Consider the following 26915-nt stretch of genomic DNA (forward strand, 5'->3'; position numbering starts at 1 on the left):
TAACACTGATGACAACATCTATATTGGGCAACATCGCCCTCAGACATGGAAAATCCTTTAACCACTGTGACATTATGCACGGGGTTTTTTGCCCCCATCAGAGCTGAGTCATCTGACAGATTCCCTCCTTCCTCATACCATATTAGCCAACGAGGTAACTAATTATTACCTCTGGATTGTCTGGAGTCATCCTTTTGTTATTTACCATTGATGACTAATTGTCACTGCTGGTTGTGTGGCCACACGTGCTGGATGAGTTCCCACCTGCCTAAGAGTTCTCTCTTCCCTCACCACTGCTGAGTAGGATATCTCATGCTGTTTTCAGGTTGTTTTAATGTCAAAAGAAAATCAAGTCAGAGTAGAAGAGTGGAGGGAAAAGTGTGTTCGTGATGGTGTCCTAGCACCAAAAAGCCATGATCTTTTTGCAGACTGCAGCAAGAGGAGGAAAATAAAGAGTTTGCCTCTGTGCACTGGACCTTTGTGCTAGCTGGGACCCTGCTCACCATTCAGCCTCTCACCTTCCTCAGTTCCCATGATGCCCAGAGCTTACAAAAAGACATATATTTGTTTTTCAGAGCTGCACTTATTTCTGTGTTTGGAAAAGTAACTGCTCTGGTGAAATTTGAAGGGGAAGGGTGTCTAACTGCACTCCTGGACCAGGCTTTCAGGGCATCACTTCTATCACCTGCAGCAGGGTCAGCTGAGTCCTGATCTGCATCAGAAAGGCAAAATTACCCCTTTACAGCCTCAGCAATTGTGTCATGAGGATCTTTGAATGCCTGGCGCTAAGTGTAATGAGTCTGCAAAACCTTTTCAGATAGAGACTTTGATGAGTTTCCAGGTGGCTGGTGTTCATCTGGAGTGGTGGGCATGCTCACATCCTCTCTGGACAGAGAGGGATTCGATTCACTCAAGAACTACTAAGAACCAGTACCCAGAGATAGCGGGCACGGTGGCTGGGACCAGAAGGCTTCAAACAGCTAAAGACAGCCTGGATCTCTTATGACATTTGTCCCATCGTTTCAGGGGGGTGACCTGTGTTCACAAAAGTCAGTCCTGTGGTATGTAAACCCTACTTTGAACTTCCTCCAAGCTCATCCTTTATAAATGCATATTCATAGCACAGCCTGACATCGGTAGGGAGAGGAATGAGGGCACCGCATGCCACAGCACCGAGAGCATGGTGGAAAGTCAAATTGGTTAAAGAAGCAGTGTGAGGGAACGCAGTGTCCAGGGAAAAAGCCCCAGTGTTCTGTCTTCTATTCTCCTTCTCAGTATGTTCCCCTTTGTCACAAGTTTCAGCCTCATTTGTCCATGCTGAGAGCCAGAAAGTGGATGGATTTTACCTGGAGTGCTTCTCCTCGGCTCTGGAAGCACTCTCTCCTTTCTCTCTGCCTCTCCACCCCAGTAGCACAGCACCACACAGCAGCACCCTCCCTCACCCTGCCAGCATCTCTCCTCCTCCCCTTCCCCCTCTTGCTGTGGCTTGACACAGAGGAACCTGAAAATTCGCTGTGATGTTTGAATCCCGGCCAAAACTGAAAGCGAGACCCCGCGACTGGTCCGAAAGCCTAAAAAACATATGGCATTAATTCTGCTTTCCCACAGTTCCTAAAACTGCAATTAAAAGCAGCCCCCACCAAACAGAGCCCCATAACTCAGCTCCGTGATTTATTGGAATAACGAAGCTTTAGGGGAAAGTTGGCGAGGGCCAGGAATTCCACGTCCGGGAGCTGGGCTCCAGGCACACGGCCCTGTGCACAGCCAAGTTTATTTTATTAGCATGCCACCGGTGGAAGAGCAGGATCTGAGAGGGACATTCCTTTGAGAAAGCTTATCTTTGGCACCCATTTGGCTTCCAACAAAAAGCCAGCCCCTGTGTGTGCAGGATGCAGGAGATGCTGGTGCAGCAGCAGCAATCAAACAGAAGCTGGCTGGGGATCATCTGTCTCCGTGCCACAGGTCGTCCAGAGGGTGAACAAAGTACCTGCTTTTTCCCATCAGTAACAAATAAACGTGGCCTGTGAGATGACAAAGGCTGCAAATCTCCTCTTGCCCAAGGAGGTGCTTTTTCATACTCGCTTTCTCAAAACCAAGGCCTTTCAGCTCTTTGGCTGTGAGCAAACATGAAAGTCGAGCTGCAAAGCTCAGATCTAGTTTTTTTTTTTTAATGTAGCTGAATAGTTTGGGAGGGGGAAGTGGGAAGGGGAAAGTCATTCTAGCTAAGGATGCAGATTTCTGCCTGTCTGTCATTTTGCTAATGCCTGTTATGATGATCCTTTCTAATGGTTAAATGCAGCAGAGAAGGAGAGACGGGATCAAACTAATTTCTAGAAGGCGGTTTATGATCTTTGTGAGCTGACACTTGCACATCCTCATAACACATATGATAAAGGCAAACTTTAGCCAAATGGAATCTCAGAGTAATGACAGAAAAAAAAAGTACAGTGAGAAGTATTACCTTCATTTAAAAGAGGCTATAGTAGGACGACCAAACACATAAAAACTCCTTCACAAATCACAGTCTCTGTCTGTTGTCCAGCTCCACTTTCCAACTCCCTACTTGCTGATACAGCAGTTTGCAGGAGCACTGGTTTATCTGGTGTTTGCTATCACAGTTCTTGTGACCATTTTTTTCACCCACACCTCTGAAAAGGCAAACCAAGGTGCCCCGCTCCATTTCATTTGATGAGCAGAAATATTTTTTATTGCAACCTGTTTTCACACACCAGTTTGTGTAGATGCCTGATAACATTCTTAAAACACACTTACAGGTGCAGGAGAAGATTATATTCACCCCATGAAGAGCCTTAAGCTGCAAAATCTGGTGTCACTGCGTTTTAAAGCTCTTGTGCTGGCAATTAGTAGAGTGGGGTACTCCCCCTACAAAGAGGCCATTTGCTGAACACCTGCCTTGATAGAGATCTCCAAACATCACTGCTGATGGGGAATTGTCACTATGCAACTTTATACCGGAGCAGGTGCAGTGGAAAGCTGGCTGCAGTGTCTGGTGACAGGAGACTGAAGTTGTTTGGTGTGCTCTGCCTAGCAAAACAAAAGTGAGACATAAATGGAAATAACAAGCCTTTTTCTAATTGTCTCAGGAACAAAGTTTTGGCTGGCTCTCAGAGTCTTTCAAGCAGAGGAGTGGAGGCAAGAGATCTTTGGTGTCTGAGGATGGAGTTTCTGGAGGGGACCAGCTGACAGGACAGGGATGAACCCGGGGTTAGAAGAGTCAGTGAGGATGTGACACTCACCCTATCTAACTTCAGACATGTCCTCAGCTGAGTTAGTCCCTCAAGGTCCCCTTCATAATCAATGGGCAGAACAGATACATGTGGGGCATGATTCATCTCAGCTGTTGCAGGTGTCTTCTTCAGGCCACAACGAGTCACTCCTTACAGCCCATTGGCTGTATTGGTCAGTTTGATGTCCACCAACAGCAACCTGAGCAGAGGGTGCTGAACTTTCTGCTTATGCTGTCTAAATTGGTGCCCAGTGATGCAGTCAGCCTTTGGACCTGCCTCTTACACCATCTCTTCTACCCCACTGTGACAGCCCAGCTGTGGTCCCTATGCAGAACTCCAGATTAAATGCTTCATCTTCAGATCTACTGCAGAGCTTTATCTAATAAAGTTGAAACACTAAAGATAGGAGTGATCAGAAATGCTGGTGATGGCAATGAAATTACAGTATCTCAGACATATGGCTGGCATGTCTTGCTCCCAAACTGGAGAGAAGAAAAGGCTCTGGGGAGACCTTACTGAGACCTTTCAGGACTTAAAGAGGGCATAGAAAAATACAGGGAAAAACTTTTTAGTAGGGCTTGCAGTGATAGAACAAGGGGTAACAGTCTTAAAAAGAAAGAGGATAGACTCAGTCCAGATACAAGGAAGAAGCTTTCTACTGTTAGGGTGGTGAAACACTGGCACAGGTTGTCCAGAGAGCTGGTGGATGCCCCATCCCTGAAAACTTCAGTGACAGTCTGGACAGTCCTTTGAGAAACCTGGTCTTGTTGAAGATGTCCCTGCTCACTGGGGAGGAGTTGGACTAGACAATCCATAAAAGTCCCTTCCAACTCAAACTATGCTATGATTCCATAAAATAAATCATTAAATGTGGGAAGAGAGAAAGGAACCACATTGAAAGGGATTGTTGGGCTCTGAAGCCTCCTTCATGGACTTCAACCCAAGATCTTTGAGGAATTCCCTCTTGATACTGTAGTGAAAAATATTCACACTGTAGTGAAAATATGGTGAAAACCTCAGGAGTAATCACTGCCCCACCAGGCATCCCAGCACTGTAGGCTGCAAGCCACCTCACCGGAGCAGCTCTCATAGCATGGTGCTGTGCTGTTGAACACACAAAGCCAGAATGAAATACAGAGGTCTGGAGGGAGAGAGAGATCCAAATGGAAAGCGAGATGCAAACAGATGGTGGTGATGAACACAAGGAGAGCCCTGCTCCTTGACAACTTTAAAATAGGTTTCAATATTTTCTGAGATACTGTCTAAGCCTGAAGCTTGTGGAGGCCTCTGGGAAAAAAAAAAAATCCCTTTGCTGTTCTTTACAGACCCTTCTGAAATAGCCTTTACACCCACCATTACTCACAGACCACAAATAGAAAACCACTAGTTTGGCAAGAAACTGTGGGAGCACAAAGAAGACTGTGACGCTCTCTCCTGACTTCAAGTCTCGGGCAAAATGGAATAGTGCTTGCTTTGCTCAACTGAAAAATATACAAATAATCAGAAAAACATGGCAACAGGATGACAAAACTACAGTATAATATTTCCCAGAATGACCTCAAAGCCATAAATCAGCTCTCTGAATTGTCAGCAGCAATCCAGCTGAACAGCCAAATTGCCCCACCATCCAGCCTATTTTATTAACCGTTATTGCTGTGCATTATTTATTTACGGAGTGCTGTACATGTAGACAGTGCTTTACAGGTACATAAAAGACCACCCCGAGGAGTTTAGTTGCGTTCAGGCACACAAATATGACATTCATCTCAGCAGCACCACAGGTTAACGATGGTGGTGCTGCTTCAGGTTTCTTGTTTCCTTTTTGATTTTATTGCACTGAAGTCAAACACATTTTAAACTCTGGACTTTGAGTCAACCTGTTTGTCTGAGGCACTACACGGCCATATTATCTCAGGATCAGAGTGTCTGATGGACTTATTTGTCCGACCAGGATAGCTAAACTCAGGGTTGGGAACTGACACTTGAACTGGCTGGAAATTTTCCACCAAACTTTTTTGTCTTTGATTTCTAGTGGGACATGATGTTTTTAGCAAAGCAGGGATTTTTGCAGACAAACTGAGCACCCCACTCAGGTGGAAGGCAGGGTTTGCACTTGCTTGTGTGTAAAACTCACTCTTCCCTTTTCCCTATTCTGGGAAATGGGGAGAGGGTGTTAAAGCAAAATACTGCAGGAGTAGCATCATAATAAATAGAAGCAAGGTATTTTACACCCTCATTTGCCAGCATGCTGCTTGTTTCACAGATGCTTATCATCACTGCTTGAACCCATCAAAGAGCTCAGGTTCACGTGCTGATGAGAGAAAGCAAAGGAGCTGAGCAATTAGATGAATTGCAGATTTACTGGGAATACTAATGGGATGATATTTCCCCCCGCCCCACTGCACATCCTAACGCAGTTACTGAGTGGCATTTCTGTCCCAGTACATGATTTCTTCCAGTCCCAGTTACTGGTGGGAGGACAGACATGGCAAACTCGCTGTCTCAGATAGCAGCGGTTTCTCATCCAGCCGGAGCAAGCCAAGAACATTTCCCACCATCAGCATCAAAGCGCCCTTCTCCAGATGTCTGGAGGAAAGACAGCATCTGTCTGTCTGACGGGAAGTCTCTGCATCTCCTCTCAGAGATGTAGGAGGGATTGCCTCTGATTTTTCTTTTTTTCTTCTAGAATTTTTGCTCCAGACTTAAATACAAGAGGATCCTTTACTCGCCCAGCCCTTGAAAAGCGCTTCATGTGTCGATGGAAATCCATGCGAGCTATTAATTAACGACTTAATTATTTCAGCACTGAAAAGTGTGCTAGACCCTCCCAGTCTGCCCAGGTATGCAGCCCTGCCCTGGGGAGTTACTGGCTCGGTTCTGACAGCGTGGAGCAAAGTTGTAATGAAGTGGTGAAAGACTGGGAGAGAGAGAAGTTGGGGCATCTTCTCAGGCTTAGCAACCACCAGTGTCCATCCTGTCATGGCAAAGAGATGGAAAATTAACACCCAGAATGAAGAGGAACCTTTGCTTGTTTCTTGCAGGCAACCTAGCTAAGGACATCTTGAAAATGAATGTAAAAAAAGATGTGGGACTCAATTTCCTGAGATATGAGAAGTGAAAGAAGTTAAAAAAGAATGTTTGTGTGGTTAAGACATAAACCTTCGTGAGATTAAATTCTTCCTTGGCCAAAATCTTCAGCATGACCATGGGTAAATCACACACATTCCTCAGTACCTGGGCTGCCTAACTGGGAATGCCAGCAAACCTGAGGGGACAGTGCCAAGACAAACAGGAATCGTGCTGGGAAGCGCTGGTAGCCCTGGTAGCCAGGGCTGGCAGGAGCCATGGCAGGCAGTGTTCCAAGCACGGGCCGTGCCGTGACTCGCACAGCCTGCCTTCTCCTCACACCCAGAAACTCAGTGATCTCCAGTCTCACCCAGGGCCACAGAGGCTGCCAAAAATGCAGCCCTGGCCATCCCTAGGAGAGCTGGAGAATTGCAAGCAAATCTGGAAGCAGCCTGGAGCCATGACCCAAGAAGTCATCCCAGACTTTTCTCTTACAGTGCTCTTCATTTTGTGGAATAACTTTTAATGATGGTGGATAACTTGTGGTCTCTCCATGGTGCTGCTGCTGCTGCCACTAAATAAAGTGCTGGTCCCTAAATAAAGCTGTGGTGGGGTCAAGCCCTGTAAACAAACTCATCTAGATTTTTGCTACTAAATGATCTTCCCTGAACCCTTGTTTACCTCTGTGTATCAGGAGTAAATGTAGGGTAATAAAAAGCTGACCTAACTCTGCCACAGCTCTGCTAGCACACAAAGCAACAGGTGTTCCCAGAGGTAGCATCTTCTCACTCCAAGGGTCTGTGATTTAATATGATGAAGGCAAGAGTGTCTCTTGCACAAAGCCAAGGAGAGCTGGACAGAGTCAGATTCCATCATGTCCAGACCCCCTTGAAGCAGGGAACCTCCTCCTGGTTTGCACCCTAAAGAGCCACATCTTTGCAACACACAAATGGGTTGTAGCCTCAGGAGCCTTGATCCTGTAGATACTTCACTTCACTAAAGCAGCCTTTAAGAAATCCCGCGGGTTTACAAAATTAAACTCACATCTGAATGTTTGAAAGAGGAGGTGAGTGTTGGCAGTCTCACAGCTCAGAGCAGGGGCATGCTTGTGAGTTCAGCTTTTCCAGGGCCACAGTAGGAAAAAGCTGATGTCAGGGCAGATGCAAGTGATATACATCTTAAAAGCAAGGCAGGAAACATATCTCTGTGTTCCTGCTAACCTTAGAAAGCGAGCTCTTGGATTGCCACACGGAGGATTTGTAGCAACAAGGAGAATGTAATTAAATAACGGATGATCTCATTATTGTAATGATGAGGTGTCATCTAATAAGGAGAATCCAGGACTGGGAGCTGAGAACTGGAGGCCTAATTCTGGCTCTGTCTTCCAGCTCCAGTAAGTCACATAAGGCCAACATCCTTCCTTCAATGTGTTTTTCTGAAACATAAAAGCACTGAGAGACCCTGGTGCTTGCAGGTGCTTTTGCAACAAAGAGAAGGACATTAAGAGTAAAAATTGTCTTGTTCCTATAAAAACTGGGTTAGTACAATTTTCATTTATATAAGGGACAGTGAGGGTCTCTGGCAGATGGTGCTTATGCAGAGCCCAGAACCACGAGGTCACCAAAGGAAGTGCTAAGATTTGCTCCCATCCTCAAGCTCTTCCAAATGCAAGCCTGAATTACCAGTCATCAGACCTTGCTGTGGCTTTTCTGGGGTAATACAGCCTCAGAGAATTTCTTTTCTCAAATAAAATTGGTTTATGTATGTATGTATATATATATATATGTGTGTGTGTGTCTGTGTGTATGATCAGAAGAATCAGGATGTTTTCAAAGCATATGACTAAGGACCTGCCCATGAGAACTCAGTGCCACCCCATATCCCAGCAGACACCCCAGCAGCCCTATGTCCAGGTTCTCTCCCTGCTTGTGCCACCATCCCTACCCCATCTCTGTGCTGAGGGAGTTATTGGAGAGCAGAGTCCTCTCCCACAGGTCAGAATGGAGAAATCTCCCCCTGCTTAATGTGGGATATTGCTCTCTTTTTCCTTGGCATAAGAAAGCTGTAGCATGGAAGGGATTTTTCCCCACAGCCCGACCTGCAAACATTTAGCAAAGTCAACAGCTTTGCCTTCTGATCCCTTCCAGAATTACAAAAAAATTAAGACTAGAGCAGCATGTGTAGCAGATTTCAGCTGAGTCCCCTAGCCTGGTCCCAAAACAAGTCTTTGCATTTCACTTTTACCATTTGCTTCTGAGCCTCACATGATGCTGCTGGTTTCCCTTTGTTTTTAAACAAGCCAAACACAGCGGGTAAAAACGCTGAGCTGCTTCTCTAACACGCACCACACACACACAGAGCACTGGGACACATCCATGAGAAACTCTCCTCCGTTCAACAAACAGCCTGCAAGACAAAATAAACCACTGGAGCATCCCATAATCAAGATTGCATTACGGGAATCCAGTGTTTTGATCTTTTCCGTGGCAGGATTCAAGGCTCCCAGGCTGTCATCTCTCAGGCTTTTTTCCATTGCCCAGATCCTGGAATCTTTGCTTTCAACTTTTTAAAAGAATATTTTGAGGCCTCACATTTGGGCAGAAAAAGCTTAAAAGACTTAACATGCAGGTTTACTAAACTTTAAAACCAGCCTTTCGATCCAGGAAAGGACCAATGACTCATTTTTGAATTTCCAATGTTAAAATATCCATAATGATGTTAATCACTCATATTAATATCACCATCCAACAGCTAGTTTAATAAGGGTGCTAATGAGCTGCTCACTGTCTGCAATCCACAAATCACAACTGTAATGAGTCTTTCCTTCAGCCTTATGATCACAGAAACACAGAACCATAAAGGCTGGAAGAGCCCTCTAAGATCATCAAGTCCAGCCACTAACCCAGCACTGCCAAGTCCACCAAACAATGATACCACAAAAAGCCTTAAGTTGACAGCAGCTCTCATCTGCAAGGCTTAAAGTAGGGAAATGTCAGGAGAAGTTGTGACTTTTTGGTGTCCTAGGTTCTATGTTTTGATGCAAGTTTTGGATCAGGCATAACATAGATAACAGGTATTGAGAACATGGCCTGGTGCTACTAAGCACTAATGATGACTTCTGATGGTCCCAGAGCCCAGCAGCTGCAGCAGCACCCATTCCCATCCCTGGAGCTCCCAGCCTGGAGACCTGGAACAGAAAACCTTGCAAAACCAGTCTGTAAAACACATGGTTTCTTTATGTAGCAGCCCACACTGGATTTTTGTCTCCTTTCCATGGGTGTCTGCAGTGCTTCAGGAAGGTTAGATACGAGCTAAACAATGTCTGAGTGGTTTGAAATATTTCAAATTACTGATTTCCACCATCTCCCCCTGCTCCCTGCCAGGGGAAAAGAAAGCCTTAAACCACTACATTTCTTTGCAAAACTTGTCATGAAAAATTCTTCCTGTTTTCTGGCTGACTATAAAACCACCGGAATAAAATTGGTGTTTCTCTTACTGCTATTGCTGTATGAAGCACAGCTGCCTTGTGACAGCCTCTTTGAATGGAAGGGAACATCTAGTTTTCTTTAGTCAGGAGACAGCTCAGGACTCTGCATTTATGGGATGATCTGGTTAAAAGTTTGCAAGATGAAGCCCAGAGAATTTCCCTGTAGCCTTATTTCGGTTTTTCCTAAGTGGGAAGTGCACGAGTCCCACATTCTCTATTAATCATTTGAGGAACCACAAAAGAAAGGAGAAAAATGTCAACATGAGTTCCTCTTCCCTCACAAGCTGGCTTGGAGGTTGTTGTGGTTGGAGAGAGGGGAGTGAAAAAGGAGGTAAAATGACACAGCAAGGTGGTTTAATAGAAATGCCAAACCGAGAACTCACTCTTAACATCTGCCCCAGCAGTGGGAGTTGGTGCACAGGCAGATCCTTCACCTAACAGTGAAACCACAGCATGGGATGTATTTGGTACTGTTCTCTTGTTGGAGCTTAAAAATAGTGGGAAATGGATGTCTCATTGCTTCTTGTGGGACAACGGAAAGATGGAGGGGTGAGGGATGGAGAGGTGGAAGTATGGAGGGTTGGCAGGGTGAAGAGCTTCAGGGATGGAGGTTTGGAAGGACAGAGATTTGGAAGGGTGGAGGGATGGAGGGGTGGAGAGCTGAAGGGAAGGAGCGAGGGCTACATAGCCATACTCTCAAAAGACATCCTGGTAGGGCACCCCTCTCCCATAGTGTCCTGTCCCACCACCCTCCTTTCTCACCATTCTAACCCTAAAATTCATATTTCTCAATCCTCCTGCCTAAAACCTTTCCCATATCTTCCCCAGTCCAGGTCTGTCCCATCCAAGCCCCTCCCCTCAATTGTCGCAGCCCCTCGTCCTCCCCAGCTCATTCCCCATTTTTTCCACAACCAGAGCAAATGTAAAATGTGCTTGGTCAAGAGGGGAGGGGAACACATGGAGGTGGTCTAAAAACAGACACATGGCCCTATGCTTGTACTTCAAAAAGCACAAACCCCCCTACCCCAGACATCACGGAAATATCATTGTGCTGGACAGTAATGAAGATGTTCCTCTTCCTCAGATGAAAGCTCTCTGGGGAGGCAGGAGGAATGACCCATGTTGCTTACAGAAGGCATGCCCTGTACTCAGGGTGCTCAGATGGGGCACTCTGCATGCTTATTTGAAGTGCCTGTGCTTGAGTGACCCACATAGGGAGCAAGTGTGACGCCGCACTGCTGAATCAATACCTGTCAGGTCACATTACCTGTTATTGATGAACATGTTTGTTAATCCCAACATATTGTATTTGCAGGACTTTCTGGCCTCCCCAGGGCTGTCTGGGATGAAGTTTTGCTTGGCTGGAACTTTAAGGGAGAGAAGCTTGATGGAGTCAAGGTCTTTGTTCATGGGGTCAGCAGTTTACTGCTGTTGGCCTGCTCTTGAGGTCTCCTTGCTCCCCTAAAGGCAAGTTTTAGGAAATAACTTAAAATCTGCATTACAGACCACCCATCCTAATTTTGTAGTCCATGCAAAAACATCCCTGCAGGAGGCTGCTCTTAAGGCTGTGAAATGCTGTCTGCAGGGACCTGTCTCTTTCTACATCCATCAATGTTGATTGGGATGCTGGACTCCTTATGGAGATGCTCAGAGCAGTAATGGATCCAGGCAGAGAAGAACTGTGGCACCAGCATGTGGGAGTACTGGGGGGTGAGGCAGGGGACAGCAGTCAAGGTCATGCTGTTAGTATGAGGTGGTGCTGTGGGCTGTGATGAGCTGGTTCCTTCTGTCCAAGGGACTTTCCTTCTGCTCTCATATCCCACATGAGATCCGCTTGTCACTCTTCAGGTAGGATTCAAGCACAAGAGACCCCACTGCAACCTTTGGTCCCCCAGAGCCCCTCTTTGGCATCTGGACATCATGGCCCACGAGCTTGCTCTGTGCCTAAGCAAGGTTTGCTTCTGGGCCAATAACAGTGATTTGACATTGGTTTGAGGTCCTGACAAGGAGGAAAGTTTATTTGTGTGCATGGGGGGCATTTTCTGCTGTGAGCTTTTGTGCTCCATGGGATCCTAGCAAACCCAGCACTTTCCATGCCCAGGGTTTTCCCTTTAATCTTAGCCCCATAGCATTCTCCTTTAACACCACAGGATTATAGAATGGTTTGGGTTGGAGGGGACCTTAAAATTCAGCTAGTTCCACCTCCCTGCCATGGGCAAGGAGACCTCCCACTAGATCAGTGGGAGCTTTGCAGGGGAGGTCTTTATTTTACCTTTCTTTTCTAGCAGGCACATGTCTTCATCAATTGATGAGGGAAAGGACACAGACCCTGCAGATGGAAGAATCTGCCCCAGCAGCTGAGACCCTGGCCAGGTTCCTCTCCCAGCAGACTGAAAGAGCCCCCAGTCACCACCTGTTCTCAGGAACAAACTGTTGTGGTTTCAAAACACGTGCACTGACACTGAAAATGCACACAGAGAAAAATCCCACACGAAGGACTTCATAAAGAGAAGTGGCAGTGGCAGCATTGCTGAAGATGCTACCACACTCAGGCTGATTAATATTGCTGGGTCTAATTGGATGTCACTTCTTTAACCTAAGAATGTTTTGGATTGGGCAACAGCTCTTTGTGTAAAGTTTTCTCATAACAGAACTCACAGGAGTCCCATTGGGAATGCTGAAATCCAGGGAAGAGAGCAGAGTCAGATGGTAGGAGGATTTTGGTGACTTTTAGTGAGTGTATTTGTGTGTGCAAAAAGCAGCCACAACCTGGATGGACTCCAGATGACTCGTCTGTGTGCCACAACCCTGCAGTGTGTCCGCTGAAGGAAGTCAGGTTTCACGTGGATAATAAAGGGCCTGCACTTCTAGCACAGGAAGAGCTGGATTTAATCTCCCTGACTGCTGTAAAGCAGCCAACACATGTGGCTGGGGTGCCTCAGATGAACTAGATCCACTTTCTGCAGAGAGGAAGCTGAAGGGAAGTGCTCCCTGAAATGCTCCTGTTGAAATGCCCCCCCTTCCTTGCTGAGCTTTCTGCCCAGGGCTCTGGTCCAGAGCACCTGTGTGCCAAGCACTGCCAAGTGCTACAGGGCATCGTGATTTTGCTTGTATGTCCTGGAGTCTATTAGCTGGGCTGTATATTTTGCTCATGTCCATAGAGCCATTAGGCTGCTTCTTTGGATGGGAACGACTGCCAGGTCACAGGAGCAGACCCCAAAGTTTTGGCCTCAAGTGGTGAAGGTAAAGCCAGGCTTGATATGGTACAAGGAGCAACATGAGCCACCAATATGTGATAGGTCTGGGTTCAGAAAGAAGAATCAAAGCAATTCTTTTACCTGGATTTTCTGCTTTGATTCACTATAAAGTTGGATTTGAATTAAGCAGGCTGTGTGGACGTGCTTGTGAGTGTGAGAACCACACTGCATACTTGCCCTCCAGAGTTTCCCTTCTTATATTACAAGTGAACAGAGCTCCAGTTTTTAAGGCCTGGGCAAACTCTAGAGCATGATGCTGATGTGATACCTGAATTAGAAGAGGGCCAAGAGAACTCCTGCACTTGTCCTCCAGGTCCCTCCTCTGTCCTGGCCATGAACGGGGCTGCCTGCTCCCTCTGAAAGCAGAAGTATCTTGGAGTGGGCACTGCCAGACAGAGATATCCACATCAAGAGGACACTCTGGTGGCCTGCCAGGTCTGACCTGGGGGATCAGGGCTTTCTCTGAAGCTGTGATGGGAAGAGTTTGTGGGAAATCATCATTTCATTCCAGCTCTGTATTCAAACAATTCAGGTTCTTCATTAAAACTCCTGCCAAGAATACGATACTGACTGATGAAGAGGTAAAAATCACAACAGCCAGCTCCTCTTGACCTCTGGAGAAATTCCTGTTCCCTGTTGCTTCTACAGGTCAGTTTTGTCTTTACAAGCAGATCTTTTCTATTTTTGGTGGGGCTCATCCAAGTACTCACAGCTGTGGGTCACTTCAGGTCTACAGCTGCACTTTGCCTCTGAAGGCTCTCTCTATCTGCATTAATTTATAGTATGGGATTTGGGAAGCCCAAAACCAGTGCTGAGGAGACGAAAAGAGGAGTATAGTTGCTCAGGGGTTGTTTAATCTTACAGAAGGTCTGAAACTCAGTGGAGGAGAAGCAGCTCAACAGCTTGAGCCTAGAGAGCTCGCAAGGCTAAACTGGCTGAGAATGTGTCCTGTTGGTGTCCTACTGCTCTAGAAACCCTCATCATGCCCTGCTGGTTCCTGGGTATTTCACAGGAGCCCTGGCTTGTATCTCAGGGCTCAGGCTGCTGGGCAGGGCTCTTCTCTTGCTGGGTTTGGGCAGCACTTTGCACGCTCCCCAGGACACCTCTGGACACGTGCCTGGTCCCTCGTCACCTCCCAGCAGCAGCCAGGAGAGGTGCAGAAGCCCATGTCTGCCTGAAACAGTTTGCACAGAGCTTGAATATGCGTTGTTAATTTGGCTACAGCCAGATTTATCTCCAGGATGGGGATAGGCAACATCCCTGTGGGCTGGGAGACAGGGACAGGGACTCCTTTCCTGCAAGGTGAGGAAGGAAGGAGTTATCCAAACCCATATATGTGCAGCATCCCAAATCCTCTCCTTCCTTTCCTTGCATCTTAATCCTTCCCTTGGTGACTCTGCTGCTTCTGGCACTATCATGGGGAACATGGAGGAAAAGGCAGTGCCAAGGGGATCCTGGATGCTCTGGCACTGAGGCAGAAGTGACAACAGCAGGTGAGAGCCCTGCTTCACTTAATCCCCAGGGACTCTGGCATCCACCAGCTTTTGGCTAAAGTCAGATTGGGATGTCACCTGCAGTCAGGGCTCCCTGTGAACAGCCCTTGCCTGGGCCCATGAGAGCACACAGGGTTGTCTCCGTGCTGTGGGCTGCAATGTGCACCCTGGCTGCAGGGCAGGCTCTGAGCAGTAGTAGGAAGCTATCCTAGTCAGGAAAAGCAGACCCATCAGCTGGATCCAGGGAAATACCCACAGAATGCCCTCAGGAACAAAATTCCTCACCAAATTTCCTCTGATTATTCCTGCTGGACAAGTCATTTTAATCCTGGAGCTCGAAGGCATTTTGGGATGATGCTAACCCTGGGGTGACTCATAGGCAGACCTTGAAACTGGTGCATATTATTCCTGGCATCCACCAGCAAGCCTCGGTGGGATTTTAAATCTTCTCTGGCTCCAAGATTCATTTTTAAAGGATTTTTGGGAAGGGGAGATTTTGTTTGTTGTTGTTTTTTTCTGAAGTCTCCTGCTGACTGCCTAGTGATATCCCACCCAGGCACTCTAGTCCCTGTACAGGTGCATTGGCAGGGGGATTCCTCCCAAGACGAAAAATGGATAAAACACCAGCCCAAGATGTCCTTCCATCCCTCTCTGTTATTCAAGGGAAGCTGAGATGCAAATTCTGGTCCCTGGACATGTCACCTCCATCCCTGGGGTTTGGTGCTCATCCACCTCAGATTGGGTGTCTTCACATCAGCTCAGGTGTGCTTTTACTTTATGTATATATACAGTTTATATATACATATATATACATATATATATAAAGAATACTTATCAATATTCTGATAAGTGTACTGACATTGACAGCAAGAGACAGCCTGTCACACATACTGGTATACAGCCTAAATCTTAGTACACACATATATCTATTTACTTAAGGTGAATTCAGAGCGGGAGAGAGAGAAAACTTAGGTCCAGAGGTGGACAAAATCCAGTTAAAACCTGGGAATACCCAGGAAAAGCAGAGGGAAAGGACAAGCCTGACCAAACCTTACTCTTCCACTGCACCCCCCACTAAAACTTTCAAGTTAAAGCATCGCCTTTGTGCTCAGAGCTGCACTTTAAAAAAATATTTCTGTGAGTTAGGAAAAAGGCTCAGAATTTCCTTTGATGGTTACAGGAGCAGGCAGAGGAGCAGAGCAGCCGGGATGGAGGTTTCTGGGCTGTGAGGAAGCGTGTCTGTGAGTCTGCAGATGCTGGATGAGGCTGTGGATGTGCCGGCTCGGGTTGGTTGAGGTCACTTCAGCTCCGATCAGCGCCTCCGACTTGCAGCTGAGCTCCAGGAGCCAAAGGCACAAGTGCCACTCTCCTGGCAGGGCTCGGGAGAGATGTCTCGGTTGGAGCTGGACCCGGGGAGAAAACCTCCATGTGAGCATTTCACTGATGGCTCTGAAGAGAAGGGAGAAAGCAAAACACCCCAGGCTGGAGGACACCACAAGACCCTTGCCTTGGGCAGAGGACCAAAAGAGGCTTCACCCACATGGAACATGTCACCCAGAGAGTGGGTGACAGAGAGCATGGGAAGCCAAAAGCCACAATATTTTGCCTTCCAGAACAGTACTTTACTCCACTGAACAGTAACCAAAGACTTGGTGAGGGCTGTGTGAGGTCTCTGCTCTGCCACAGCCCATCTACGTGAATGCGATGGAGGCAACTATTTAGGGATTTTACACTTCAGTCTTCCCATTTGTACATCAGAAAAGAAATACCAGATCCCTATGCTGTCAGGTTGTTGTGAAGATGAAAGGGTTAAAAGGCAGGTTGTCTTAAAGAGGTCTTTATAAAGTGCTGTGGAAAAGTGCAAAGGGAATGAATTCCTCTTCCAGGACCTCGCCAAAGACTTAGTTTTCCAACTGAGGTGTCTTAGGCTGAGCCTTTCTCTCTTGAGGATGGTGGAGACTCAGGCTGCTGTTGGTGGCAGTTCCCCAGCCCAGGGCTGAGCCTCTCCAAGGTGATGCTCAGTGGAGAGAGGGCGTGGCAACCCCACAGTTCTCAAGGTGCCTCCCAGATGGGGAACAGCAGTGAGACAAACCATCACCTTTTCCACGAGGAATCTCGTGGCCAAAGCTGGATATTTTTGTGCCCTGCTGTAAACAGAGTCGTGGACAGGTTATACAACCCCAAAAGATCTTGTTCATCAACCTCAGGCTTCATGGAGCAAAAAAAAGGCATCTCAAGACACTGTTAAGTTCCTGCATTTCCCTCTCTTTTAGATAAATCACAGGGATGCTCCCAATTTCAGACCCTGTAGGCTTTCAGTATTCTCATCAAGGGGTTTGGAGGGAGAGCTGTCTCTCATTAGCAAGGCTGTTTGCATAAAAATAGGAGCTTTGGGTCTGATTCCTCAAGCTGGGAGCTGCTCTCATGAATATCTGAATGGCCCCAGCTCCCACCTCTTGGGCACTCCAACTCTTGGGGGTTTGAGCCCTCAGAGCTCCCTGCAACTCTGTACAGACATTTTGGGTGGGGAAGGGGGAGCCTGTATAGGAAAGCAGCATCGATGCAGTTGTAAGAGACAGGAGGTTGTGACCCATGTTGGGAAGGAGCCAAGAGAACAGAAATAGCATATGGAAAAGGCCCTTTGAATGCAATGTATGTTGCTGATTCTTAGGAATAATCAGCAACACCTCTTTACATGCTGTATTTTTTAGCACAAATTGAGAATAAAACATCCTCTCTGCTGAGACAGCAGAGTGCCCATTTCCTTTCCTTCACAGAGAGCTTCCACCACTGTTACAGGTATACTGTATGATATCATCCCACTTCCTTTGCTTGGGATAAATGCCACAATCTCCTTTTCAGCAGCAGGGAAACTGAGGAACAGGCAGTTCAACTACCTTGCCCTTGGCCATAGACCTTGTCAGTGGCAGAGCTGAGGCTCAGGCTCAGGAGCTACATGTACTGCTGCAGCTTTATTCCTGTGCTGTGTCAGAAAATATTATGTCTCACTTTGATGCGTCCAGATTTTCTTGACATAAATTGCTGAAATCGCTGAGAGAGGCATTTATTTCAAAGTTCAGCACATTATACGTAGGGAAAGAGAAGCTGAGTAACTGGAAAAATCAACTTGGAGTTGCATCACCAGGAGCCAGAATGTTTGTTTAGTCCTTTGTGAGATGAAGCAAGCTCCAGTTTGGCCTCATCAAGGCATGATTAGCCAGGAGATAAGGAAGGGTTTCTGGACGGGTCCCTGATACTGAGCAATTTCGGGCATGGCTATATCTTGTGAAGGAGTGGGGTGGGGGGAGAGTAATAGTCTCTCCTCCTTGTCTGACCTAGCAGACAGTCATATCAGCTCTAAGACACAGTTTTCAAAACGACCAGGCCCTCCCCCATGAGCTGTGTTGGTCCTTTTCCCCCAATTCCCACCCTTGTCCGACCTAAAACTGCAGTAAATTAGAAACGGAGGGACTTTGCAATAAAAACCCAGCCCAGTCAGATCAAAGGCAACTTTTATCTCCCATTTTCTCTGGGCTCCAAAACTCACAAGAGCACAGCTGCTGGCCTGAGGTTGCAGCTGTATTGCTCCCAGATGATAAAATAGCCACGACTTTGCTTAAGCTGAGAGACTCACCTTCTTCCAACTCAAGCAAAGCTGTTCATTAAACTGTCCATACCCCAGCCCTGTCTCCTGTCCCAGGGTGGGATGATGCAGGAGAGCAAAATATAAGAAAATTCTCCAAGACTGGTTATTTTTGCCCCACAGTGACAGCTGACCTTGCTGGTATTTCTGATTTCATTTCATTTCACATCTCACATCGTGCTACCTGACTCATTCTGCACCAGCCAGGGCAAATCTTGGTTGGCCTTTAAATCACTTTTGGCCTTTAAAGACCTACAGTGTAAATGGCAGAATGAAAATCCTGCTGTGAGGTTTGGAGTTTTAGGGGTTTTTCTTCAAAAGCTGAGATTTTGTAGATCATGGAATCATGGAATGGTTTGGGTTGGAAGGGACCTTAAAAATCATCTAGTTCCAATCCCCCTGCCATGGGCAGGGACACCTTCCACTAGACCAGGTTGCTCAAAGCCCCATCCAGCCTGAAGTTAGATTTCTAAGAATTTAGTTTCTTGCCCAGCCCATATCTAGCCCAAGTCTTGCCCAGGTTTGCCAAAGAACTGTCATCTTGATGTATTTAGAGGTGATCAATTGTAAAGAACAAGGCCTGATCTCTCCTGTTTAAAAATCTACAGGGCTTGGATTTAAACTCATCTCAGAAAAACACAGCAAAAGAGGAGAGTTACCACCTGTCATCTCTTTGGGAATAAAAACCAGAAGGGACAGAGTTTTGGCTTCCAGAAACAGTTGTAAGTGAGAAGTGCTGTTCGGGACTATTTACCCTTTTTCAGCCTGCAGCCTTGGCTGGGCAGATCGGTGGACTTGGCAGGGCTGCTGAAACCACATTCAGGAGAAAGAGTCCAAGAAGAAAAGCAATTAAAACCCAAGTGATCCTGTGCATGGCTGCTGGAGGCTGCTTCCCTCTGGCTCTGTGCATCGTGGCTGAGCTGTAACATCAGTGCCCTCCCTCCTGCTGTTGGTCCTCTCCCAAATCCTCATCAACCTCATCACCTCAGCCACTCTGTCTGCCCCTGGGGGATTGCACAGGGGGATTGCACAGGCTTTATGTTCTAAAGAAACCAAGTTAAAAACTACTCAAGTCTCAGTGAAAGCCTGACAGTTAAGAAAGAAGAAAGTCCCAATCAAATTGGTCAAAAAACCAAATTCCTCCAACCTATTTCAGCCATTTCTAGCATTTCATTTTTCTGCCCTGAACTTTAGAGCCATGAATTTTCCTTGTTGTCTCGGATCTGGGCGTCAGTTCTTGGGCTTCAGGGTGTCTGTGTCTGTATGATGAAGCTGCTACCAGATATCCAACCACTGTCCTGGGGTGGCAAGTGGTCATTCATTTGAAACAAGACCTGTTGCTGGTGATCGTTCCCCACAGATGCACCCTCTGCTTGGGAGCTGACATGAAGTGAAGGGTTGGAAGGTGCCAAAGCAACAAGGCTTTGGGTTCTTGATTCTGTTGTAAGCATAACCAGGTCATTTCATTTTGCCCAAATTCCCAGAACTGGTTTAGATACACACATTTCAGATGGGGAAAGGAAATGTCTTGCTTTCCAGGAAAAATGGTTGCAGTCACTTCTTCCTCCTTCCTTGCATCACTGACATTTCTCAGCAATCTCCCTCCATGACAGGGTGGAGATATTGGCAGCTCCAGTCACTTTGCTCTCAGCAAAAAGCAAAGTTTTGTGGAATGATGAGAGCTGATATGGGTTTGAGGTTGTTTTCTCTTAGGTACACCTTCTTGTGCAGCATCTTGCATGGTGGCCGTCCAGCAAGGGAGCTTATCTTCATTGGCCTCACACAAATAAAAATTAAATGTAAATTCAGGAGCAGTAACCATTGTGGTGAACTTGTTCTGCATTTCCTGAGGCAGTTGGCTCGGCCTTAGCTGTACCATTGCTCTCTCCCTAAGGGAAGGCTGCAGGGATGAAGGCTGAAATCAAAGCTCTTCTCTGGCAGGACATCACTCACCCATCCCTCCTTCCAGCTCTCTGCTGGCAGAAGCACTTGCCTCCATCTCAGCTTCTGGGGCACATGAGAGACCTCCATGCTCTGCTTGCTCCCAAAATTCACCTTCTGGTTAAAAGGATGTGACTCGAAAAATGGCCTTATTTTTAAATTTATTAATTAATATCTATCAATTAGACACAAATATTACCCACACACAGAGTGATGGGGTCCAACCTCATGTGAATGGAAATTGTTCAATCAGGAGAAGGGGGTTTTTTTAATGAAAAGGAATCTGTAAGTATAATTTGTTTCTCCTCTTGACCTTGGGAGACCTTTACCTACATTTATTTCTCAGACCTGAATTAGCACCATAATAACACAGGGCTGGAAAATTATACTTAAACCTCCCAGCTATTTCTGGGTTACAGAGGCTCTTTCTTTTTTTCAGTCTAACCTAGTTTTCCAGTGGAACATTCCCAGCCTCTACAAAGAGACATCCCAGTTTTCCTCCCTATATAATTATATAAAGTCTGGCCTATATTCGTGCCCTTTCACTCAGTTGTCTTTAATGCCAGCGAGGGCTGCTGCTCCCTTCGGAGAGGTAAAGAGCAGAAGGAAAGATTGACACTTCACCCCTGCCTCTGCCCTGAAACTGGGCTGGATAAAAGTCATCACCACAGTCTGTGAAGTCTCTTATTAGTGTGTGGTTGGCTGTGATTCACTTGCCAAAGTAAAACTGTGTCCCACCACCACGAGGGGCCCACGCGAAATGGGAATGAATAATCGAATCCCAGAACGGTTTGGGTTGGAAGGACCTTAAAGATCATGTAGTTCCACCCCCCTGCCATGGCCAGGGACACCTTCCACTAGACCAGGTTGCTCAGGGTCCTACCCAACCTGGCCAAAGGACCATCAATTGCCCATGGGATGAGGTGAAGATCTGGAGAAGGCCCTTGTGAAAGAGAGTGGTGCCATCATGGCAGGGATGGGGTTTTCTCTCCAATGCACAGACAGGGATGGGGCTGATGAGTAAAGTTAAAAATCTCAGCAAGACTGTGGTGATTTTTTCTTTACCTTTGCAGCTGGATTGCCTTAGAAAAAAAAATTAAATATTCAAAAATGAGGGGAACTCTGCATTGCTCTACCTTGTAGAGAGAGAACCCAAGGCGCTCAAGGCTGCAGTCATCCAAGAAATGTTAAAAGTTGCAGGTCTTAAAACCCAGTTGACTTCTTTTTTAGTCTTGTAGGTACCACCAAATATATATTTGGGGGGGGGGGGGGCGTGTGTTCCCTTGTTTCTCTTTTCTTGTCATTTTATGTGATTTCTTTTTCCCAGGAGAACAAAGAGAAAATCAGGTTAGGGAATATACACCCACCACAACAACATATTTTCCTATTCCAAGGAGATTTGCATTTTCTGGACATACAGAAACTTCTCCAGGGGAGAAATCCCAGGGGAGGGTTTGGGCATCTGCAGACCTCAGCATCAGTCACTTCCAACTTGGGTCTCATTTCCTCCATATCATCAGTATCAGTAGAAAAGTAGATCCAAACCACTGGCTTTTCCAGCCTCAGCCAGATCTTTGCTCCTTTCAAGAGGCTTTGAGTCAGGCTGTGCTCTGCCACATCAGCAAAACTGAAGTTTGACAGAATTGACACCTCATGCAATCACAAAATATCTGCAGAGCTAGTGATGACTAAGAAGGTCTGTCTGGCCCCTTGCCTCGATGGGCAGGAGCAAGACACCCCGAGCTCTGTGCTGGGCAGACTTTTGCATGGACAGGGTGGCTTTTTATTTTCCCAGGCTTTTGCTGAGTGGTCTTGAGCTGTCACCTCCAGCAAGGACAGCACAGTGTTGGGTGGAGATGAGTGGGAGTGGGATTGCTTTGCCATGGAGCAAGGAAAGCTTGTCTGGCTCCACGGTCTCCTGAGTCATTTTATTTCAGTGTCATGAGTGATAATAAAGCAGGACCCAAACCACAGCTGTAGCACTGAGCCCAGTGCTCTCTCCAGAATCACTGGGCTCTGCTCACCCTTGGCTGGGGGCCCGGAAAGTCTGGACATTTCTGTCCTAGGTTGAAACGGTCCTTTCCTAACTTGTTACTGGCAGCCCCCAAAAACGGAGACACCATGAGTCACAATAATGGACAAATTCCACCAACAAGCTGTTTTTAATTTAAAAATAATTTTAAAAAAAAATGAAGAAAAGAAAACAGAATTGCATGGTGTTTTGCATCTTCTGGCTGCTGCCCACAGCTGGTGTGTGTTCACCTTGCCTTGCCTGGGAAATCCTGTCCTATACCAGCCCACCTGAGATCAAACAATGTGAGTGGAAAAAGTGAGATCTGCCTAAGGATGGAGGGGATGGGTGAGGAACACCCTTTCCTGGAAAGGGACACACTAGACCATTTTGGACCATTTTGCTATATTGCACAGTTCCCTCTACAGGTTGCAGCAAGAAACACTGGGCACCCTGGGGATGACTGATGTGGGAAAGAAATGCAAATAAAGGCAATAAAAAGTTAGTGGTTAGCTGAGGAAGGGGTTTTGATTCTGGCTGGGAGAAGGTTTGCTCAGCTGTTTTTCAGGTTGGCTTTGAGAAATCCCTACCAAAGCCTTCATTTTGGTTTTAAGGTTGTAATATCCCTGATTTTTTATAGGTCAGACTGGATGCTGGTGGTCTTACACCTCAGGCACTACCACAATATAGAAAATCCTTATTATTAATAATAGGAACAATAATAATAGGAATCTCCTCTGAGGTATTTGGCTAACACCATGGGACAATTAACGGGTGGCAACCAGTTAAATCCCTTTTCACATATTTCCCTCCTGCAGGCAGACTCACACTTTCAAGAGGAATTTGAAGGATGCACCAGCAAAAGACCTGAAAAAACACAACACCATCATGGAGGTGTGAATCTTTCCAGCCTGTGCTTGGCAGGGTGCTTGTGTTGCCACCTCCTCGGCCACCTCAAGCATCAGTAAAGGCTGTAAACTTAACTGGTGACAGCAGCTGGCAAAATTCGGCCCACCCAAGGAAAAAGAAGCACCTTTGCAAGCAGAGAGGTCAATATGAGGCAGGCATCTGCTTCTTCATGGGCATCTCACTCTCCTTGGCCCCACTGAAAATCCCAGCCTTGGTGGGCACCAAACAGCCAAGGCTGCTCATAGCACCTGCTTCCACCAAACTTTATCCTGGATGAACAGAGAAGCTCGTGTTTTATCTAATATAGAACACACAGTCATAGGTTTGCATGTGTTTTACTCCCAGCCACGCTACAAGATAAGGAACACCCCTCCTTCAGCCCAGTGCTCAGCAACCTTCAGTGGAGCTCCCCTCACACAGCACATATTTCTCAGAGTGACAAGTCCTCTCACACAGCTTTAAGTCTTTAGCATAATCAGAAATATATTCTTTCCCATCCCTCAATGGAAAATTAGATTTAATCGTGCTTTGCCTGAAAGCAGTTGAAAACTGAAAAAAAAAAAAAAAAAAACTCTCCCAAAAAGCAACCCAGCATCAGCAAACAGGAATTAGTTGTACTGCAGCATGAAGTATCTGGTTTCCCAGCTGTTTTGGCAAGGGAACAAACACTTAGTCAAAGAAGTAATCACCCCTAGAAAAAGAGGGTCAGTGGAAATTTTTTGAGTACTGTTTTTTCACCTCTCTGTCCCCTGGATTTATGAGCTGGGCTGCTTCCTAGTGTACACAGCGGTGGGCTCACAGGGAGGTTGAGGGAAGGGAGGTCTGTCTCCTTTCCCACTACCCCTCCTGGTGTGTTTGCTGTTAGCCACACAGCAAATTACCAGCTGCTCAGCTCCCCCTCCACCCTCAGACCTGGGTCTGGATACTTATTTTTTGTAGATAAATACCCCCATCACTTCTGTGACAGGTAGGGGCTGCTCCAGGAAAGGTATAATATACAAAAGTGTCTCATCCATCGAGTTAACAACCAACAAACACCAGTTTAAAGATGTCACACGCCAGCTCTGTGTCCAGGCCAGTATGTTCACGAGCCACTGCTGCACTCTTATCACCCATAAATTTTATCTATACGTAGGCCCAGCCGCAGTCTGCAACCCCCGCGACAGCTGGCACCGAGCTGCACAGGTCAGTTATTTCCCTTGTGTGCAAAACCCAGCCTGGTCCTTATCTGCACTCTGCTAAACCTCCTCCTCATGGTAAAACCCCGGCGGCAGCAGCAGCCGAGCGCTGGCGGCGGCGCTTGGAGCCAGCGCTCCTGCTACAAAGGGCTCCTCTTTCTGCAAGAGTGACCACAGCCCGCTTAGAGAAGCACCATGAATTCATACCACAAACAATTACAGTGATACTGTAACTTTGAAAAGGAACCCATGAAGTGTATTTTGCGACGGCATTTCTCTGATTGTTCTTAATTGTGTTTGACTCACCAGTGCAGACTCCAAATTAATGAGCCCTTATGGTACCACGGAGCCCGGATTATAAACTCAGACAACAGCCAGAACGGGCATGATAATGAGCCACACGACGGTGACGCTTTTCCCCCTCGGCTCTCCCTTTTCTTCCCACCTCCCTCCTGACTCGCAGCAAGAGCAAGGCTGTCTGCTTGCCTTGATGTGATGGATTTCGATTCCCTGGACCATCCGTAGTATTTGTTTTTGGAAGACTAATGTTTTGGAGGAATTACTAAAGAATTAAAACAGGCTGGCTCCCACTTGCCGCCTCTTGCCTTGCACTTTGATTTCTTAGCAGGGATTGTTCTCTGTGAGTGTGTGCATTACACCTGCAGCCCTTGCCTAGGATGGGACATAAGCAATTAAACCCAGTCAATAATGCCTATCCTGAACTTTAAAGCATACTTTATTCTTGCAGAGCAGGGCAGCATGATACACACTGATAATCCCTCACAGCTGTTGCACAGCCTTTCCTTTCTTTGTTTTTTTTTCCCTGTTAAAATCTGAAGCTGGACAACACCCCATGTTTTCCAAGAGTAGAGCTGAGCCCTGGAGGGGCGATGGGTGCTGCCAGAAACCAAGGAGTACCCCCAAGGTCTCAAGCCCTGCACTTCCCAACACTGCTTGGAGCACCAGCTGATGGTGATTTAGAAAGCTGCATTTTTTGCAAATTCTGCTTCTTTTCCCCTGGAGATCAGTGACAAAGAGGAGCCAGTGTCATCTCCAGAGGACACCTGAGCTCAAACCCTCTTGGGAGAGGGAGCTGAGGAAGCTCATGTGTCCCCTGTGAACCTCTGGGCTGGGACCTTAATTTGTGCTGTGCACCAGGGGACTCCCATTTTTTTTGTCAGGACTGCACAGTCCCTAGGACAGGCCTGGTTTGCAGCCAGCAGTCTGGTGCGTAACAGGAATAAAACAGCAATTCCTGGAGACCTCTTTCCAATTGCTTTCCCTGGAAGTTAGCCTGGCTGCCAGGACCTTTCTTATTTTGGATGAGCCCTGCCTTTCAGATCAGCTTATCATCCTAGTCCTTGAAGTTTCTAATTCCTGCCTTGTTTGAAGGAAAACTGGAGCATTATCATATGCAAAAGGAAACACCATGGGTTTGGTTTTCTTTATTGTCTGAACCTTGTAAACAGGTTCCAGACACAAATAATGGTTTGTAAGTCACGTTCCCCTATCTCAGAGGAACCATTTCTATTCTGCAACCTTTTGCTGATGCAGCAAAATAAGAAAAACAGCCTGAAGGGGAGAAGCAAACGTCCCAGGCTCCTCTTCCTAACCCAGAGAAAGCTCTGAGTGAGAACAGCTGCTCAGCAGAAGTCTCTCCGAACAAGAGTGGTTTAAATTAGTAGGATTCTGGCTAATTAAAAGACTATAAAGACGTAATTAAAAGAACTGAGACCAAGCTATATTAAATCAGTCTGCCAGCCACCTTCCGAGCCATCGTGGAAGGATGCAGATGCTCGTGTGCACCTCACCAGTCCAAAGCACGTCCAGCCAGAGCGAGAGCTGATGGTAGGGATGGTCCCAGGGAAATCCCCCCCAGTGCCAGAGTGGTAGGAAGGGGATTTGCCCTAGGGCAAGGTCAGTCTTCCAGGAAGGTGACAAACAGAGACGTGGTTGAGCCCCCAGGGTAATTTCCTCCTTCTCGTGCCAGTGCTCTCCTTGTGCTCCCCCAAGGATGGAAGTCCTGCTGGTGGTGGGAAATCCTCGATTAAAGCCCCCTGCAGCTCTCAAATGAGCTCTGAGGCACTGCTGGCCCAGGGTCTGTCCACAGCTCCACGATGCCTCAGGGAATGGCTGCAAAGACAGCGACATCCCGGTGAGAGCGCTCGGGAATACAGGCAAGGGGGGCTGGGCGGGTAGAGAAAGAAGGGAGAAGGAAGAGAAATTAAAAAATAGTGGAAAAGAGAGGGAAAAGGAGGAGATAGTGGCACACAAAGAAAGAGAAAAAGGAGGAGACGATAAAAAGGGAAAGAGTTAAAGAGAAAAAGGAAGAGGAAAAGAGGAAGAAAAGTTAAAAAAATCAAGAGAAAAAGAAAAACATACAGAGAAAGATAACAAAAAAAGAAAAAGGAAAGAGAAAAATAAAGGAAAAGAGAAATAGAAAGATAAAAATAAAAAGAAAATAGAAAGAAATGAATTAAAAGAGAAGGAGAAAAGAGATAAACTAACAAATTAATAAGAGATAAATTAAATATAATGAATTAAAATTATGATAATTAAATCTATTTAATTAAATTAATTATTTAAATAAAATTATAATTAACATAAATATTAATTAAATCAATTCATAAGGAGAATAAATTAAAAAGAGAAACTGAAAGAAGCAAAGCAAGGGAGAAAGAG

Source organism: Manacus candei, unplaced genomic scaffold (assembly GCF_025592945.1).
Source record: "Manacus candei isolate 608988 ecotype Guabito, Panama unplaced genomic scaffold, ASM2559294v1 h1tg000094l, whole genome shotgun sequence".
In the NCBI taxonomy this organism is placed as follows: Eukaryota; Metazoa; Chordata; class Aves; order Passeriformes; family Pipridae; genus Manacus; species Manacus candei.